This window comes from Dama dama, chromosome 11 (assembly GCF_033118175.1).
Source record: "Dama dama isolate Ldn47 chromosome 11, ASM3311817v1, whole genome shotgun sequence".
Lineage (NCBI taxonomy): Eukaryota > Metazoa > Chordata > Mammalia > Artiodactyla > Cervidae > Dama > Dama dama.
The window spans coordinates 83,367,499-83,373,498 of record NC_083691.1 but is presented as its reverse complement, the minus strand read 5'-3'; the positions used below and the strand labels follow the sequence as shown (position 1 = coordinate 83,373,498).

At 45.4% G+C, this 6,000-nt stretch overlaps 1 non-coding gene across 1 annotated transcript; it reads left to right on the top strand.

Annotated features, from left to right (window-relative positions):
• Positions 1 to 5,144: 5,144 nt before the first annotated feature.
• TRNAY-GUA (transfer RNA tyrosine (anticodon GUA)) lies at positions 5,145 to 5,218 on the top strand. Its single transcript has one exon. It is a non-coding gene; the product is annotated as a tRNA-Tyr (tRNA).
• The last annotated feature ends 782 nt before the right edge of the window (positions 5,219 to 6,000 follow it).

Below are 6,000 nucleotides of genomic sequence, written 5' to 3'. Positions count from 1 at the left end.
CTTTTGAATCTTGACTTGCCTGTGGATCAAGTGTCCTGTGACTTGTGACAGCTGCAGTGTTAGATGAAATAATGGGATGTTATGTGTAATTCAATGGCTAGGGGTCTACATTGTCAGTATGGAAAGCTACTTAACTAAAATCACATTTTATATCACTTAAAAATATTTGGATAGCCTAAGATTCAGTCTTTGCTGTCTACCAGGAGAAAATATAGTCAATTTTTACATGTTATTCCCCTTGGTTACTGTGAATAATTTATGTTTTTATTCCTGACACAATTTGACTGTTCTAAAAATAGCCAGTGCCACTGATTAGGACATGAAATCAGTTACTGCTGACTTCCTGTCCTATTATGTATTCCTGCAGCAGTAGGGTAGGGTATTTGAATGCATTTGCTTGAGCATATTTAGATAATGTATGGTAAAGGTGACAGGCCTTTTTTTCTTTTTTGCCAACTTATACATTAGCGTCTCTTAAGAGGCAGCTTAAAAATTTCATAAAGCACTAACGCTGATTAAAAATGTTTGTTTAGGCTTGTTCAGGACTCTGAGTGCTTATAGACTCCAAATTACATTCTCGTCCTTCTTTAAACCAACAATATTTAAAAGCATGCTGTAATGGCTTTATCTTTTTGGAGCAAATAATAATAAATTTCTATAGGGCTATATTTTTCTTTCAGAATAACGAAAATGTGTAAACATGTAAAACAATCCGTGGAAACATTTACATGTGTATATATTGGTGCTTTTAAATGTTTCAATCCTATTAGTCTCTACCACCTCCTTTGAATATGTTGAAAACATGCATTGTACTTTATTTTTTTTTCCCTAAAAGTGCTTTCTCAGTATTTATGGCATTTTTCTCATTCATTAAGGCTCCTGAGAAGTCTTAACTTCTTGTGGACTTTATATCTTGTGGACTAATAAAAAGAATTCTTCTGGTGAACTTCAATTTTATTATCTGCTTTATATCCATTTATCCATTTAAATGATCAAAACCTTTAAAAAAAACACATCACCAACAAAATGAAAGAAAATACATTGGCAGAGGTCATACTGAAGACAAGGAAGTTGTTACAAATCTATTGCCCTCATAGAAGCAAGGAATAATGAGGATCTGAAAGTTAGTGGCAGTGGGAATGGGGAAAAGAGGTTGAACATGAAGAATGTCAAGGGGGTAGAAGTCGAGGGTTGCTGGGGGTGGGATGGAGTCAATTCCCAGGTTTTCATCTCAGGCAGCTGGCTGGTGGTGTCATTCGCTAGGAGAGGAGGAGAATGAAAGCATATTATTGGTGATGGTGAACTCCATTTGGAATAAAGTGAGTTGGGGGTTCCTGGAGGACCAACAAGTAGAGAGGAGCAGTCCTTGGCTGCACATTCAAGTAAGAAGCCTGGGAGTTGAGTTTGGGCGGGAAACACAGATTTGGGAGTCATCAGAAGTAGCTGGAAGTTAAAGCTCTGCAACCAAACTGAGGGACCAAGAGAAGGACAAGGATGTCCCCCCAGGTGTGCAGCAGGGACAAGGCACATAGAGGAAGAGGAACCAGGAAGGACCCAGAGTGGGGTGGTCGGAGGAGGGGAGGGTGTGAGACACCAAGCAGCGCCCAGTGGAGTCCAAGTCTGCAGAGAAGGAAGGGAGGTGGGATGGGAGACGTCTGTGACTTTAGGAACAGAATCTATTGGTGACTGTTCAATGCAGCTTTGGTGGCATGGTGGTAGGGATAGAAACCCGGGGCTCAGCGAGGTCACAAGCTGGGGACATAGGTGTCAGCTTCCCTTTGAAGGTCACGAATGGGTCACAGCTTCAAGGCTTGCTGTTTGGTTTCCAGTGGGAGAGACTTGAATAGATTCTCCGCCTCATGTTCTCCAGCAGTCCACGATGCTGAAAGGACTGTTTTGGCCACCGATGGTTAGAAGCCGTCTCAGTTGGGCTTCTCCTATCAGATGGAAGACCTTACTTTTACTTTTCTGACTCACCAGATGTCTCGCCAGCTTCCCAGGCTCCCGGTCCTGGGTGTGCTTCCCATCCACTGTCAGAGGCAAGCAGCTCGCCATGCCCCTGCCGCCGCCTCCACTATCACCACCTCCACTGCCACCTGGCAGTCAGGCCTCACCTCTGCCTTATTCTGTGTCCCCTCTAGACCCATACTTGCTCCTCACCACTTGTGCCCACATGGGTCTCAGGACTCCAAGTCCTAGCAAGAGCCCGGCATGGTCCCATAAGTAGCCAGGTGACCAGTGTGATGATAGGAACCCTGGAATGGGATTTTCCACACCCCAACTTTTGGGTTTTGGATGCATTACAAGGGTGCTGAGGTGTTGCCCCTGTAGCAGCTGGAGTAGGCGGGGGCAGGGCTGCCTCAGTCTAGCAGCCCTCTCATTCCCACAGGCTGTCCTTTGAAAGAAAGTGAAAGTGTTAGTTGCTCAGTCATACCCAACTCCTTGCCACCCCATGGACTGTAGCACACCAGGCTCCTCCATCCATGGAATTCTCCAAGCAAGAATACTGGAATGCGTAGCCATTCCCTTTTCCAGGGGATCTTCCTGACCCAGGGATCAAACCGGGGTCTCCTGCATTGCAGGCAGATGCTTTACTTTTGAATCCCTGTTTCCTTTGCGAGTTGTGATGTGGGAAGCTCTACCCTACAGGACTCCAAACCCCCCTCCCCGCCCCGCCTTCCCGCCCCGGGAAGATACCCTTTCTTCCTAGTGTAACAGAGTCCTTCTGCTGTCTGTCTTCTCCGCTTCCCTTTCCTTGTTCTCTGGAGACAGGGACAGTCTGGCCCCTGCCCACATCAAATGCTGTCTGGGGCTGGGACAAGCCTCAAAACACACTTTAAATCCCTTTTTCCCCTCCATCTTCCCCAAGTCTGCCCACCATGCACACCCTTGACCTGTATGCCGTGAGTGACAGTGACCTTCCTGAAGGCAGTTGACTCCACCCCCACGGGCCAAGGGATCACACCAGTGTCTGATTAGACTGTGTTACCCCGTGGAAACACATGGTGCATGAATGTAGCTTTCTCCTGGGCTCTTATAGGTACACGTCCTGGGACTGTTAATGCGGGGCTGGACTTTGCTCCTGCCGATCTCCTGCCTGGAGTATCTTCCCCTCCCTCATCACCACTGACTCAGGGTAAATCTTGTCTTACAGGGGAGACTGAAACCAGGGAGGTGGGGTCAGCTGGGCTTTATTTTCTTGAAGAGCCTAACTCTTAAAAGGGGTCTTCTTTGTCAACTACTTGGGCTGCCAGAACAAAACACCACACACTGGATGGCTTAAACCACAGAGATTTATTTTCTCAGAGTTCCAAGGTGCCAATGATATTGGTTTCTCCTGAGGCCTCGCTTCTTGGCTTGCAGATGCCACCTTCTTGCTGTGCCCTCACAGAGCATTTTCCGGGGTGGGGGAGGGGAGACAGGAAGAATGAGAGGGAGGAGGAGGAAGAGAAAGGGAGAGTTTCCTTTCTCTTCTTGTAAGTCCGCAAATCCTGTTGGATTAGGGTCTACTTTACCACCTCACTTAACCTTAATTACCTGTTTAAAGGTGTCATCTCTAAATACAGTTGCATCAGGGCTTAGAACTTCAGCATATAGATCTTGAAAAAAGTGAAAGTTAGTCGCTCAGTCATATCTGACTCTGCGATCCCATGGGCTGTAGCCCGCCAGGCTCCTCTGTCCATGGAACTCTCCAGGCAAGAACACTGGAGTGGGCTGTCATTCCCTTCTCCCGGGGATCTTCCCCACCCAGGGATTGACCCTAGGTCTCCCGCAATGCAGGCAGATGCTTTACCTTCTGAGCCACCAAGTAAAGGTATATAAACCTTGGGGGAACACAATCCAGTCCATAACATTCTATCTTTAGCACATTCTATTTTTCTGCATTTTCTCCAGTGCTTGGGTATTGCATTAGTTTCCTATGACTGCTTTAACAAATTACTACAAACTTGGTGGCTTAAACCAACACTAGTCTATTCTCTAACTGATCAAGAGGCAAGAAGTCCAAAATCGGTATCACTGAGTTGAAATCAAGCTGCCAGCGGGGCCTCAGTCCCTCTGGAAGTTCTAAGGTGGACCCTGCTCCTTATCTCTTCCAGTTTTTGTGCTTAATAGCATTGCTTGAATTGAGGCCACATCATACCAACCTCTGCCCCTGCAGTGCTCACTTTCTTTCCTCCTCTTCTGTGTATCAAATTTTCCTTTACTACTCTCTCATGAGGACAATTGAGATTGCATTTAGGGACCCCCTGAATAAACCAGGAAAACAACCTATCTCAAGATCCTTAACTTACTCCTATCTGTAAAGATCTGTATTCCAAATGTTACATTTTCAGGTTCCAGGGACTTGGACCTGCTACTTTTCGTGGGGCCATTATTCACTCCACTACAGGTATATAATTCTTATACTATCATTTGGGGGTTTTCCTGGTGGCTCAAAGGTAAAGAATCCTCCTTCCAATGCAGGAGATGTGGGTTTGATCCCTGGATTGGGAAGATCCCATGGAGGAGGAGGAAATGGCAACCCACTCCAGTATTCTTGCCAGGAAACTTTCATGGACTGGAGGAGCCTGGTGGGCTACAGTCCGTGGGGTCACAGAGTCGGACACGACTGAACACACACACGCACTATCATTTGGTGTTTTAGTAACGTGCTCAACCTATGAAAGACTTAAAAGATGTCTTTCTTGGGTGTGTGTAGGCAGGATCACACCCCTCCAAACCATCCTGCTGGACAGGTTTGTCCATCCAAAGGACAGCTGCTCTGTCCTTTGCTGTGGTCTACTCCTAGGACCTGAAGGGTGGTCTGGAGGTTGAGAAGCTGAGAAGTCTCCCTGGAGAGAAAATGCTTGGATGATCAAGGATGGGAGAGCAAGGAAAGGAGAGCATCTTCCATGGATTCCTATTTCACGGCTGATTAGAGTGGTGGGTATCTCACTCCTATAAGCCATTTCACTTGCAATAATTTTACTTCTAGTTAGAGCAATCTCCAGGCTGAGTCTTGGGCAGTAAGACTCTGCTTTCCCCCCTCTTACAAAACAGAGTCTGTCCCTAATCTGTGTTCTGTGTCATGATGCTTTATTTCCCCTTTCTGGATTACTTAAAGCACCTGATCAATTTTCAATTTACTTATGAAGTCCAAGGGCTTCCATGATAGCTCAGTTGGTAAAGTATCTGCCTGTAATGCAGGAGACCCTGGTTCAATTCCTGGGTCAGGAAGATCCGCTGGAAAAGGGATAGGCTACCCACTCTACTATTCTTGGGCTTCCCTTGTGGCTCAGCTGGTAGAGAATTTGCCTGCAATGCAGGAGACCTAGGTTCCATCCCTGGGTTGGGAAGATACCCTGGAGAAGGGAAAGGCTACCCACTCCAGTATTCTGGCCTGGAGAATACCATGGACTGTATGTATAGTCCATGGGGTCATATGAAGTCCAAAGAGGCAACTGTGTTGAAAATTAGCAATTTTAATCAATGGTGAAAGCACCACTTTTTTGTTTTGTTTTAACAAAGAGGGTACTGCAGAATCAATCTTCACAAACAGTGCTTTATTTGGTCACAGGATCCACGGTCCACTATTAGGATGGGAGGACTTTATTGGATGCTAATCTAACATCTAAAATTATATTTGTCTGCTCTTTTTTCTTGCCATTTATGGTAAAAAATCTGAAGCCAGAGCACCATAAATGTTTTGCTTCTCATTTTCTAGTCTCATCCCAATTTCATTTTCTCACAATGAGAGGAGGGGTTGGAAGATAATTAGCAATGTTCTTCTCCCACATTTAACAACATCTCTGCTTACTGTGCTCTATGTTACTGCTTACTCTGAAAAATTCAATATGTAACTTGAATATTGTTTCAGGCTTTTCAAAGTTTTGTGTGTTTCTGGGGCATTACTAATGGTTTACCTTAAAATGAATAGAAACTATTATGAAGGAGACTTCAGGATAAAAGCATAATCCCCTCTAGGAAACCACTTCACTAAAATGCCATTGTTAAGGGATG